The sequence below is a fragment of the Telopea speciosissima genome, chromosome 3 (assembly GCF_018873765.1).
Source record: "Telopea speciosissima isolate NSW1024214 ecotype Mountain lineage chromosome 3, Tspe_v1, whole genome shotgun sequence".
NCBI lineage: Eukaryota > Viridiplantae > Streptophyta > Magnoliopsida > Proteales > Proteaceae > Telopea > Telopea speciosissima.
The window spans coordinates 60,914,056-60,928,518 of NC_057918.1; the positions used below are offsets into that span (position 1 = coordinate 60,914,056).

The following is a 14,463-nucleotide window of genomic DNA, read 5'->3' on the forward strand; positions in this document are numbered from 1 at the left end:
CCCACCCACACCTCCTTACCTACCCCCGTCTCTCACCTCCAGTCCTTCTCCTAATCCCACCGGACCCTACCGGCAAATTTTAACCCTGTCAACTTCGTCCGCCTTCATCCCATCTTCCACACCCACACTCTACCAACACCCACACCCACCAAACGTATTCAGTCAAATCTAACGCCCATTCCGGTTACCCCTTTAGTTCACTGTCTCTCAGCGCCTATAAGACCACCTCAACCCTCTTCTCCATGCTTCAGCGCAAACCATCTCTAATTTGCGCACCATGGATTTCCATCTCCTAGAGAAAGCTCTCTTAGGCCTCTTCTGCGCTATCGTTCTCGGCATTAGCATTTCCAAGCTCCGTGGCAAGCGATTCAAACTCCCACCTGGTCCACTCCCGATCCCTGTCTTCGGCAACTGGCTTCAAGTCGGCGATGACTTAAATCACCGAAACCTGACAGACCTGGCCCGCCGTTTCGGCGACATCTTACTCCTCCGCATGGGCCAACGCAATCTTGTTGTCGTCTCTTCCCCTGATCTCGCCAAAGATGTCCTCCACACCCAAGGAGTTGAATTCGGTTCAAGAACCCGAAACGTTGTCTTCGATATCTTCACAGGTAAAGGCCAAGACATGGTTTTCACCGTCTACGGTGAACATTGGCGAAAGATGCGGCGAATCATGACCGTCCCTTTCTTCACCAACAAGGTGGTTCAGCAGTACCGATTCGGGTGGGAAGAGGAAGCAGCTCGGGTTGTTGAGGATGTGATGAAGAGCCCAGAAGCATCGACGACTGGGATTGTTCTGAGGAGGCGGTTGCAGCTTATGATGTACAATAATATGTACCGGATCATGTTTGATAGAAGGTTTGAGAGTGAGAATGATCCCTTATTTATGAAGCTTAAGACTTTGAATGGGGAGAGAAGTAGGTTGGCTCAAAGCTTTGAATATAACTATGGTGATTTTATCCCCATTTTGAGGCCTTTCTTGAGAGGTTATTTGAAGATCTGTAAGGAGGTTAAGGAGCGAAGGTTGCAGCTATTTAAGGACCATTTTCTTGAGGAGAGGTAGTAAGTTTTGATTTTTTTTATTTTTTGGAAACCTCAATTCTTGCTTTAATGGGTTCTCTGTTTTATAATGCTTTCTTTGATGTTTTTTTGTTTTTTTTTTTTGCTCTGACTGAATGAATTGTGGGTTGCAGGAAGCTAGCAAGCACGAAGGCAACGGACAACTCAGGGCTCAAGTGCGCCATAGATCACATCCTTGATGCCCAGAAGAAGGGAGAAATCAACGAAGACAATGTCCTTTACATCGTCGAGAACATCAATGTTGCCGGTAAGTTGATACTAAAATCCTTTTGGATGTTAAGGAGAGATTTTTTTTTTTTTGGGTAGAAAGGACAGATTTAATGACTTGGGAAAATTTCGTATAAATGTACAAAGTGACAAACCAATTTAGCTTTATTTTTTTTTTTTTGGGTTTTTTGAGTTTGAAAAATTAGACGTTAGTTTCAGGAAATCAATGACCAAAATGCCTTTATGATCCAAAATTAAAAAGAAAGTGACCAAATTGCCCTCAATTTCTCCAAATCGTTTAGGGGTTGAAACTAAAAATCAAATAAACCTCTTTTCTCATTTTTCCCTCTTCTTCGTGGTCCACCCTGCAACCCAACCCCTCCCCTATCCTTGCCTCTTTCCTTCCCTCTATTCTGCTCCAAATTGAATGACAGAGAGCTGGTTCTACCCAAAAAGGACGCAACAGAAAAAAAAAAACGAAAGCAATTCAAAGGCTTCTGATGAAGCTGGTAGTGGAAATTTGGGCTTTCTTAGTTTTGAAGGTTTGGGACTTGATTTGTTAGCCTTAATGCTTTGTCTTTAGGCGAATTTTGGGTTGCAGTTTATTTCGTGAGATTTATTCTGCTAATTGCCCTAGTGTTACCTTCACAGTCGACTCAAGAGCCTATTCCGACTTCCTCTTCTTCTTCCTCATTGGCACTTATCACTTGGTGCAACTCATTCACAGTCCTGCGATGGTTCTTTCCCTTTATATTGGGGTCACCGTGATTGGATACAAGACCCAATCTGCCTGGCTAACAACTCTGATCCTTGCAACAATAGAAGAAGAGTTCATATGGTCAGGACAGGGTATAGCCGTTGAGAGACACTGAGTTATTGGTCTAAATGCGTGGTAGAAGAGGGAAGGAAGAGTACAGAGGTTTATTTGATTTTCAGTTTCAAATTCTAAATGATTTGGGGAAGATGAGAGCAATTTAGTCACTTTACTCTTAATTTTGGTGGGCTTTTATCATTAGGGCATTTTGGTTATTAGATTCTTGAGACATCTAATGTTTCAAACTGAAGGACTGGATTAGATTGTTACAAAGTTTGGACAGTAGAGGTGAATTTGAGATTAATAAACTTTCAGGGGTGCATTTATAAAAATGAGCAATTTGAGGGAGACATTTGAAAAAACACCCTTTGTTATGTTATGGGGTAACAAACAAACCAATTTAGCTGACACGCTACTCTTCTCCTTAGTGACCGTCGCAAATTTGAACTTTTCTGCTATAATTGTAGTTTTTTTTTTTGTTTGATGAGATGCCATAATGGTAGTTGGGAATGGCCGAATGGGTATTGAGTATTCCTCGTGGAGGTTCGGAGTTAGGCAGAGCTAGGGGGTGTCAAAATTGGGGCAAAACCGGGTAAATCGGATCAAACCGGACCGAATTTAACCGAGGCCATATTGGGTTGGTTTTGGATTGGGTTATTACAGCCTTGAAACTGAATTGAACAATATTGGAAACCAAAAGAACTCGATATCAAAACCGGGTCAAAACTTGGACCAAAACTAAAACGAAACCGATATACCTTGATAAGAAACTGATAACAGCCCGAAACTTAGTAAAAAAACAGAAATTTCCCATAGTTTTGTATAAATATGTAGGAGAAAAGTTTTCTAAATGGGTAAGGGTGTTAATCGGTTCCGTTTTGATTATTCGTTTTGGTTTTAACTCGATTTAAGTAACAAAGTGTAGAAATCAGAATTGAACTGAGAATAGGGGTATATTTTCAAAACTAAAACTGAATCGACTTAATCCGGTTCGGTTTTGATTTTTATTTGGTTTTGTATTCAACTTCTTAATGTGTTTTAATTTGGTTTCATATTCAGTTTAGGTCTTATTTTAAATGTTTAGGCCAACTTTTTAAAATCATCACCAATAAAAAACCCTTATTTGTTAGATCATAATCCACCAAACTTTTCCCAAACACTAAAATGAAAAAAAATTATCATCAACATTTGATTAAAAAAATTAAAATATATATATAATTTTATATGGTTCTTTATTTGGTTTGAAAATAGGTAATGAGGTTCGATTTAACGGTTTTTGTATGAAACCGAAACGAATCGAACCTAGAAAAGATTTTAGCTTTGAAAGCCAAAATCGAACCGATTCTTCGGTCAATTCGGTTTAGTTATAAACAGACGGTTTCAATTTCAGTTCTAAATTGAGTCCCTTACATGGGACGCAAGGCCACGCCCAGACACATTGGGGGGGTGGAAATGACCACCTCGTACCCCAGAATGGTGGAATTTTCATTCCCCAATGTGCCAATGTGCGTGCTCTCATTGGCTGTTGCGCTCGCATGGCTCCTGTGCTCCCATGCAGAGAACGGTTCCCCAAATATGTTTGTTAAAGCGGACCCAAATTGGAATTGAAATTGAAACCATAATAGACCAATACAAGAAATCGATACGAACTTAAAACCAAACCAAGATCGAAACCGCACTTTTTATATTGGTTTGGTTTCAGATTCACCATTCCCACAGCAAAACGGGCTCAAGCTGAATTGAAATCGGCCGAAACCAACCAATTGATGGATTGAGCTCCTCTCTTGCGCGGGACGATGTCCAGTGCACATCGTCCGATTAGAGAGGTCTCAATCCACACACCACTACATCGAGATACATGTGGCAATGTGAATCGAAACTCCTCAACCGCATGATGTGCGCTGGAAAGGAGCCGGATCCCCAATTGACACCCCTGGTATTGACTGCCGCCCAAGGTCTCTCTGCACAATTTTGGTGAGCGTACTCCTTTCATCAAGATATATCCATAAAAGTACCAAAGTTACCGGTCGGTCCCTTATAATGGTCTGACCCAAAATCCTTTTGTCACAACACTTGTCGGGTAGATGTGAAATTGTTTGTTGGCACCAATTTCTTCCACGTGGTTGTTGTCACAAGACTCTTGACCATGGATCATTGGACAATATAAATATTTTTTTTTGTGTTTGGTATTGTCATTGACGTGGCAAGTCGGTGGTGATGAAGAAATGTCACCAACCATCATTTTTAGGTTTAAAAAAGAAGATGTATAAGTTTTGAGTAATGGGTTTTATGTTGGTTGATGCAGCCATTGAGACTACGTTGTGGTCTGTCGAGTGGGGAATAGCGGAACTGGTGAACCACCCCGAGATCCAACAGAAACTCCGGAACGAAATCGACACAGTTCTCGGACCCGGTGTACAAGTGACCGAACCCGACACCCTGAAGCTTCCCTATCTTCAGGCTGTGGTCAAGGAGACCCTGCGACTCCGCATGGCGATCCCATTGCTTGTCCCGCATATGAACCTACATGATGCCAAGCTCGGTGGCTACGAAATTCCTGCCGAGAGCAAGATCCTTGTCAATGCATGGTGGCTTGCCAATAACCCGGCCCACTGGAAGAACCCGGATCAGTTCCGACCCGAGAGGTTCCTGGAAGAGGAAGCCAAGGTCGAGGCCAACGGCAACGATTTCCGGTACTTACCATTCGGGGTTGGCCGGAGGAGCTGCCCCGGAATTATTCTGGCCCTGCCCATCCTTGGAATCACCTTGGGCCGTATGGTCCAGAACTTTGAGCTCTTGCCCCCACCGGGTCAGTCCAAGCTTGACACATCCGAGAAGGGAGGCCAGTTCAGCTTGCACATATTAAAGCACTCCACCATTGTTGCAAAGCCAAGGGTGTTTTGATCTTCAAAGTACTCTCTCTCTCTATTTAGCTTTTGTTATTACTACGGTCTACTTGTTTTATTTTGTCTACCTTGTGAAGTTAGCGAGGGGAATTGATATTATGTATGGATTAGAAAATGGGGTGGATCATGGACAAAGTGGAAAAATAATAAAAAGAAAATTCATCATAAGGGAAAGTTTTCCTATAGTATCCTTCAGCCAATTTTTTAGTAACCGTCTGTTGTAAAATGAATTTTAAATGAAAATTACAAAATTCATTTTTACCTTTTAAAATTGGTTTTATTTTTCCTTGGCTCAGTGGTTAATGTATAGGAATGAGAACTACATGGGTAAGGTTTTGTAAAGAGAGTTCTCTCCTTTCTCATGTATGTGGTTGGTTTGGGTGCTTTTCACAAACGCAGATACTGAGTCGGGCAAGTCGGGTCGTGGCGTGGCGTGGTATGGCGTTGTGAGGCAAGGCATGCTTTTAAGGGGTTTCTTTTCCTTATGAACAGAGACTTCCATTGTTCTCTTCTAATTGATTCTAAGTGTTGAAAAGCTCTCTCTCACTCTCCCCTTTGCTTGCTTCTTTGTTTTGGCGTATATCGAGTTTTCAAAGATAATTAATTCCTTAGTTCCATTATTTTGGTTGATTGAACATAACTTGAGAGTGCCTCAATGTGGTGCAACAACTATTGACAGGCCTTACAGGTTGTTCCGTCTTCGAGGTTGATTCGCAAGTACCCATATTGCACCATGGGGGGTGACTACGATCTTAAGGAGAATGAACGGTGGCATAACTCAGCCCCGCTAAGTTTTGTCTGTGATCCTGTTCTTCTGTCATCATTTCCTATTATTCATGGTTGCTTCGTTTAAGAAGATTAAGCATAGAAAGATAAGTTCTATATTCTCAGATTAATTCCAACAATTCTTTAGATCGTAGTTGATACGTCACTAAAATTTGTTCCATGGATGTTTGACATGTGGCAAGTTATGAAGTCAGTTTGGGAGAGGTATGGTTCAAAACCAGCTCATGGAAGACTTTGGAACCAAGGATCAGTAGCCCGCTATTCCATAGGCCATGAAGCCTATGTCTGACATAGGCATCAAGACGGTGCATGCAATATCTATTCATCCTAGGGAAACGGGGATCGGACCTCTGTCGTCCACATCTCCCTTACATCTCGTCTCAATTATCAAGTCACATTGTAATTCGGCAACAGTTATTGAAGTTGTGCTTAAGGTAATCCAATATCCACAGAAAAGGTTTATTATCTTCTGACAAGCCACTTCGCATTTAAGGCATGCTTATGTAAGTCAACAATCTTGGGTTGCATAAGGGCTGGAAGCCCCATCATAATACATCCTCCCGATCGTCTATAAAGGTCAGATGTAGACACTAGTCACTAGCTAGGTAAGGCAGATTGAACTCAATCCTTCATTTTAGAACCAATCCTTGATGTGAATCGACTACGGTGGACGAACCTTCATTTGGTTCTACGTTTCTTCTTGAACCTGTCTCTCCTTCTTGATTGGCGGCCCTAAATACTAATTTAGGCATCGGAGGGTTCACCTCTTGTGTTCTCTTTCTTTTGTGCAGATTGGCACATTTGACGGTCTTTGTCACTTCTTCAGTTTTCACCCGCATCAGCTTGGTGCTCATCGTGGGGCCTCTGTCCTTGTAATAACCTTCTTTGTATCTTTGAGAGACTAGAGTGAGAAAAGAAACATGGTTCGAAGCAAGGGGCAACAAGCCACCTCTCGACAAACTAACAACAATCATGTTAGGAGAGAATTTCTCCATGCTACACAAAACTCTGCCAAAGCCTGGGTGGCACCACCGAGGCCTGGGTGGCGCCACCAAGGCCCGGACAGCACCACCGAGGCCTAGGTCGGTGCCATTGACTATTTTGTCAATGTTGATGGTCTCGGCCTGGCTTCATTTGGAAAAAATGCTCTTTTATGGGTATATTTTTATGGGTGACTTGAGAGAGTCGTCATCTGACCATGTTCTTGTTGTCATCATTGCCGGGGGTGACAAAATTTAGTGTCTACAACAAAGACCTATATTTTGGGTGTCCACTATCCAATGACTTTTAATTTCAAGTTCAATGATTCTTGTTGAATTTTGTTATGATATCTCAATAACTATGATGTTTATACGTATTTATAGTCCCAAGGGTGGGCATGAGGTGCATAAATCTTTTTAGCAAATGTTTGAGTGTCAATATTTTTTTCATTTGTAATTGATAAATCCTTTATCTGAGTTTGCAAGTTCTCAACCAACCAATTGGCGGTTTAGCCAGTTTAGAAAGCCAGTATCGAAACTCCTCATGCTTAAGATTGTTTATTATCAAGGCCAATAAGGATTAGCCTAGCTTGACCCCGAGTCAGGGCTGGATTTTTTAAGCTCTGAGTCAGGGTCGGGCCAGACCTGGGGACCTGAGCCCAGCTAAGGGGGCTCAAGGCTGGGTTGGGGTTATAAAAAATCCCGGCCCAACTCTGTTGTAGCTCTAGTTCTAATTTTAAGAGGTGGAAGAAAATTTTAGTGCTTGTATTGAATCAATTGACAGTCCTATTTATCTTGACTGAACCTCTTCCATCGGTGAGTGATGATCCTACAACGAAGGCCAAAAGGAGTATTGGCTAAGAGCGGACTACTATGGCAAAAATCGGATTCCAAACTCATTGTGAAACGAGTTGCATAATGTGTATTCTCCTTTTGAATACGAATACACAATATCTAATGTGTTGGAGAAGAAGTATGCCTTGGAGGATGCCGGGAGTAAAAAGTATGTAGTGGCTAATTTTCCTGATATCATTATGAAAGATGATAGTAAAATTTCATCTTAATTTGATAAATTTCAAGTCTTGGTTGTGGAGTTGGCAAAGGAAGGCATGGTCCTACTAGATGGTTTTGTGGCAAGCTCTCTCTTGGAGAATTTGACGGTCTCTTGAAATGACTTCAAACTAAGTATAAAGCATAAGAGAAAGGACTGGCCACTAAATATCTGAGTGAAGATTGCTGAGAGGAAGAACCGGAAAAAATGATAAGAGGGAAAAGACCAAGGAATTTAAGTCTAATGCTAACCTTGTTAAGTTTGGAAATAATGAACAGTTCTTAAAGAACCTTCATGTTAAGTAGGACAACATATTTATGAGTAAGAAAGGGAACTGCATCGTTTGTGGCAAGCCCGGTTACTTCAAGTGTGACTGCCAACAAGTCAAGAAGAAAAGCTACAACAACAAGGCCAAGGTGAATCTCACGGAGGATGAAATATCTGTAGCAGTTGTGACTGAAATGAACTTGATCGAGAGACCAAAGAATGGAACATTGACATGGGTGTCATTAGGTACATACGTGGTGATTGGAATTCATTCTACAACTATTCAACAGTGGATTCTGGTGACATGGTTTATATGACACTCCCAAACCTCACGTGTCATTGGAAAGGGTTAAGTGATCTTGAAGTTAACTTTGAGAAAGACACTCGTACTCAAGGATGTGTTGCATATGCCTAAGATTCATCGTACGTAACTTGGTATCGGGATCACTCCTCATCAAGGCAGGACTGAAATTGTCAATATAGGCCAACAAAGTTATTATATTGGAAATTGACGTGTATGTTGGAAAGGAATATTTATCTAATAATATTTGTGTACATGGTATATCTAAAATTATGAATGAAAAGAAAAGCACATCTTCTATTTACATGATTCAGTCATTTGATTTATGACATGTTAGGTTAAGGCACCATAGTGCAACCTACATTAAGATACTTTCCAACCTAGGTATCATAGAAAGTAATCCTATATCGACGAATGACAAATGTCAAGTTTGCGTGAAGGCTGAGTTCAAAAAGAAGCCTTACACGTCGGTAGAAAGACAAAGTGAAATCCTAGACTTAGTAAATAGTGACATTGGTGACTTTAAGCTGAAGAGTGTAGCGGAAGCGATAAGCAATGGACATACAATATAAAAATTTCAGTAACTCGGATCTAGATGAACATTGCCATTAAAGTAAATAGCTGGGAATGACGATTACTTAGCACACACTTATGGTATGTTCCTCCAAAGGAATGTAGCACTCGATGATGATCTCCGTTGATTGCTCCTGCTCCTAGGCCGTAACCCAATTTAGAAGATGGAGAGACGCTCTCTTCATCACCTCAAGTGTAGAGGTAATAATGTATTGTGCACGCCTAAACTTCTCTTTCATACTTGGATTACTGTAGAAGGTTACAATCTAACTGATACGATCATCCCGAGTGGTGTGATGTTAAAAGGTAGCCATTAAGTTATTCTTAAGTGCACAAAAGACAATCTTACCAAAAGTGTAACTTGAAAACCCTAGTGGTAGAGGAAAAACAATCTTAATCGATTCATCTGCAAGAGCTAGTACTATTCTCAGGTATGTGCGATCTCTTTTTCTATCTCCATCTCTATCTCGATCCATCAAGAGTTCTCTTTCTAATCATTCCAAATGAGGTCTCTAATCATTCTTTTTTAATTTTTTGAAAAAAAAAAAATAGAAAAAGAAGAACAATGTTTGTAGGATCAATACAATAACTATGCATCTCAGAAATTTCATTTTTTTCTTGAAGTGAAGGAGTCTCATGACCCTTGAAATACTTTGGTAATTTATTGTTTTTTAATCATTTTTTTGTTTTAAATGAAAAGCATTGAATGTTGTAAAGGATGAAAGCATTAAAAAAGAATGATAAGATAGAGCAGTAGGATTAGAATCTCAGTTTGATCAATAGAAAGAAGATATTTCTTATGTAGATGAAAACAAGAGCAAATTACATGCAACCCTGATGTTTGAAATAATAATAGAACATCCCTCGTAGTCTCAACATTTACATGGACCTCCCCTGGATGATTGTGGGGCTTACAAATATGCCCTTTTCAAAACTGTTAGTTAGATTTAAACATTAAAAATTACCATATTACCCCTCATTTTATATTTTTACCCATTTGCCCATACATTTCAAAATTCAATCCCATCTCCTCAACCTTCCATCTTTCCAACCTCATCTTCCTCCATCTCACCTCTTTCTTCTCCGACGACGTGCATACATATCTTCCGGTCATCTCCGGTTCTTTTGCATGGCTTTTGGAAGATCCCTTGCTCTTAGACGATCCATGGTCCTTGTCCGATTTCTTCTTTTTGCGTAAGCTTTTGTGATCATCGCTCATCACAGATCGCAGAGCGCAGCAGAGAGGAAATCGTAAGCCATGGGACAGGCCGATAGGGATTAATTGAAAAGGGAAAATTGATTACTCTCGTACGTAGTCTCGCCTTTCACTCTTCTGCGATCAAGTTTAATTTTCTCATCTGTTAATAATCTCTTTCGTCCTCTTTCGGAAGACCTAAGTCAAGCGGGTAATTCCAGGGAAGCTTCCCATATATATATGGCAAATTGGCAAATCAAATTCGCGATCTCTTGTAATTGAGGGACAAAACCATACCAGTCAATATCTTTCGTTTGAACATTGGACTAACTGGTTTCCCATTTCAATCAGTTCGAACATCTCCATTCAAGAATTGATATCCCAATTGTCTATTTGTCTTTGGGTAATTGAATTTGCCTTTCATAGAGATTGATTCACTAGCACAACTATTCATCAAGAAGGAAAACCCTTCTTAATCAACCAAACTATATCAGGTTTACTCCAGCCGATATAAGGAAACCTAGTGATGATCTTATTCAGTTAATCAATAAACTCTAATTTCTGCAACTGCATTTGGATCGCTTGCTCACTTAATTTGGGATTGATATTAAAAAGGAAAGCTTAAAACAGTGTTATGTTAAGAGAATTAAAGAAGAAGAAGAAAGAGCAAGACAGAGTGAGAAACAAAAAATGCTAAACGTTGTCTGGGATCTGCAATTTTATATTTTGGAGACTAATTCGTAGTTAACATTTAAAATTTGGGAAAATTACATACCCCTCCCCTGTACTTTGGCCTAATTATACGTTCCTCCCCTTGGTTTTCCCACCTTACATTCGATTCCCCTATAGTTTTCAAAAACTTACTAATTCCTCCCCTGCCGTTAGCATCTGTTTGTTATGTGCTGACATGGCGTAGTTAGATTTTTTATAATACCCAAACTAAACCTTGGCCATTGTGAGATTGTGAGATGACCCATTTACCCTTTTGATAAAAATAACAAGGGAAAGGGAGAAAGACACTTCCATTTCCAAACTTCATCTTCAACCTTTGAGCCGTGAAATCTCCGGTGACGATACACCCTACCATTGTCTGAGTTTGATGTTCTACGGCTAGAGAAGAAAGGCACGGAGAAGGTATGTGTGAAACCCTAACTTCCTCCTTTGATTTCAACCATTTTCGCTTTCGAACTCATTCTTCTTCTTTTGTGACCTAAAATTTCTTCCATAAACAGGTAGCTATGGCTAATGCTAGTTTGGAGAATGAGATGGGAAGTTAATTCCTCTTCTTCCATACACCGACAAGCTCGCCCTAATTCCTCTCCTTCAATCGATTTGAGGTATACCATACACTGGCTTGCCCTAATTCCTCTGTTGTACTCCATTTAGGGATTTTTTCATCGGTTTGTTGTTGATGTAATACATTGAGATTTCCTCTGTTTTTTGTTGATGTAATACAACAAGAACTTGGGATTCATTGATTTAGATGAGCTAGTCTCTGCAATATAATAGGAGCTCCATGCATGGCCTGTTGAAACCAAAGCTTGTTAACCATGATATTGGCACGAGTAGGAAAAAGCCCACATTTCTTGTCATGAGAAATAAAAAATTGAGAGTGAAAAGGGTTCAAAATTAGTCAACCAAACCTATTGTATAAGTAACATTGCAAGGGAAGTGTTACTAATTAATAGAAAGCATATCAACAATGGGGCTTCAGCCACCCCACACCCACTCATTCAGTAAAATCAAATGTAACATAAAGTTTCATGATGTATAGTGAAATGTCAAAAATGAATTGTGCTTGTCAATCCATACATACATATGAATAACTATGCAATAGGCTGAGGCATAGACCCAAGTTTTACATACTATAAATCTAAGAATTGTCATCAGATTTATTTGATATTTTGTTTAGCAGAAATCCTTAAGTGTATTAGTCTCTTAATTTTACACCTGGATGTTATTTATTTAGATAATATTTTTAGCATGTTTTTAAATATCTGTTGACCCATATCATCAATGTTGATTTTTTTTCGTTTATGCACAACCCTAGTAATGGATGTAATATGCAATATTGAATTTACTTAGCAAGATAAATGGGCACAGAAGAAGGTTGATCCATATAGGTATGGCTGTCTAGACATGATCAGTGACATATATAATACAGTGCTTAAAGAAGTCCCTATGGGTCATTTAGTGAACTTCAAGATTAACTGTACACCCGACAAGTGATTGAAGTGAATGATGATTACACAATGTACAAGATGTTTTCACTGTGTAAAAAATATGCTTCATTGAATGTTCATGTCCATAGTCTTGATGTGAATGAAGAAGTTAATGAGAATTATACAGTCAATGGCTACAACAATTCGATAGTGAGCAGAGAAGAAAATGTTGAAGAGAATGAGGTTTATTCTGTAATAAATACAGATGTTCCAGTTAGAGGTCATGTTACTCAGCAAAATATGGTAAAGTGCACTCCTAGAAGAGGTGGTGTGGGTTGTAATTCAAAATGTACATCTGTAGGTACTCGTACTGGTACGGTTATTGCCCATGCTGCTTCTACTGCTAATGCTAATGTTGGTACAAGAGAAAAGGATACTAGAAGTTCAGCCATGGGAAAGGCTACTAGACCAACTGCTACTACAAGATCCAGTGGCAAATCAATTGGTGAGAAAGCCAAGACTAATTCTGATGCCTTTGCTAGAGAGAGAGAGTAGTAGCAAATCAGATGTCACGCCCCCATCCCAGACAAGAGATAAAATACATTATAAGGGGTGACTAGGATGACGCGTGTCATCCTACTAAGCTGTCAGGATCACTAACACAGTGTCCCAACGCACAGTCATAATCAATATTAAAATAATATAATATCAGAGTGCGAAAAGGAGAATATTACATTCCAAAAGATCAATAGTTTTGCGAAAGCGTATAAAATCAAATAGTTACAAGATGATCAAATCCTAGATGATAAATACTGTAATTAATCCATTTTCCATTACCATCTAATAACTATCAACAAGGGTATAATAGTAAATGTTTATACATGGGCTTTAAGCCCTAAAATAATCAGAAAAGGGACTAAGTCCCAAGTATCCTCACGCCGTAGGCGCAATCATCACAAGGACACCCGTTGCCATGTTCCTCTAACACAGCTTTCGGCTCCTCCATACTTGCATCATAATCTAAAAAAAGTGTGTACACGAGGGGGTTAGCTCCACTGAGCCAGTAAAGGGATGGGGATGCACAAACACACAATTCACATAATCCAATGATGCATGCATATGTTAAATAAATTTTTCACCTAACATCACAACTAAGTCAGAGGTATATGCTACTGTGACAACTCGGGAAACACTGTGGGTCACTTAACTTATCGTCACAATGAACCTCAATTGTCACCAGGGGGCCTACGCCAGTCGAAGCTACCAAAATCACCCAGGGGCAGACCCCGATAACCAATACTACCATGACTGGCCTCTCCCACCTCCACAGAATCCGGTGTACTAATTACTCAATACCTAAAACCCTGTTGGTAAGGGTCGTAGCATAAGGGTGCAGGTCCTAGCCACAGATATACTACATGTAATTCCTATCGTCCCAAGAGGTAATCCGGACGCATCAACTTTTCATCTGATTTAGTGCCCGGTTACCAGCACGGCACGGCGCATACAGTTCAATATGGCATTCAATCAAACTATTATATATAGTCTGGGGTTCCAGCACCGGCATTCACCGACACCGTAACCCAATAAGAAAAGGAAAGCAACTATAACATCAATATGTCATCTCCATTAAAAGTATGCAAAATGCACAAGCATACCTAATAAGATATACTACTAGCTTGATACATGTATATTTAATGATAGCAAGCCCAAACAAGACCAAACCCTCTCACAGTATATGTTATGCCCCGATGTTACAAGTTGTAGCTGCGATTAAGTAACACGTCACAAGATGGGAATTTAAACCTAAAAAAAGAGTGAGAATAAGGTTAAATAAGTAAAGGGAAGGATCCCCAAAAGGTATCCCATAAATCATTTAAGCATAAGGTTTCAGAGGCAGGGTGGTTTTATAGGTGGTCTCATGCCCAATTCTTACAATCACATGTAAATCCTAGCTAACCAGGGGCTTAGGAAGGTCTCTGCCAAGGGTGGTTTGTCTTAGAACATGAAACCGCACCTATAACCGACTTTAATAGAGGCTTATTCAAGGGGTGGTTGCAAGGGTGGTTTCTCGTAGGTCTTGAAACCGCATGTAAAACCACATACCTGTAGAACCAAAAATTGAAAGGTTTTTCACCAGG

General features: G+C 40.0%; 1 pseudogene; it reads left to right on the forward strand.

Annotated features, from left to right (window-relative positions):
* Positions 1–240: 240 nt before the first annotated feature.
* On the forward strand, positions 241–5,170 carry LOC122654699 (annotated as a pseudogene).
* Positions 5,171–14,463: the final 9,293 nt, after the last annotated feature.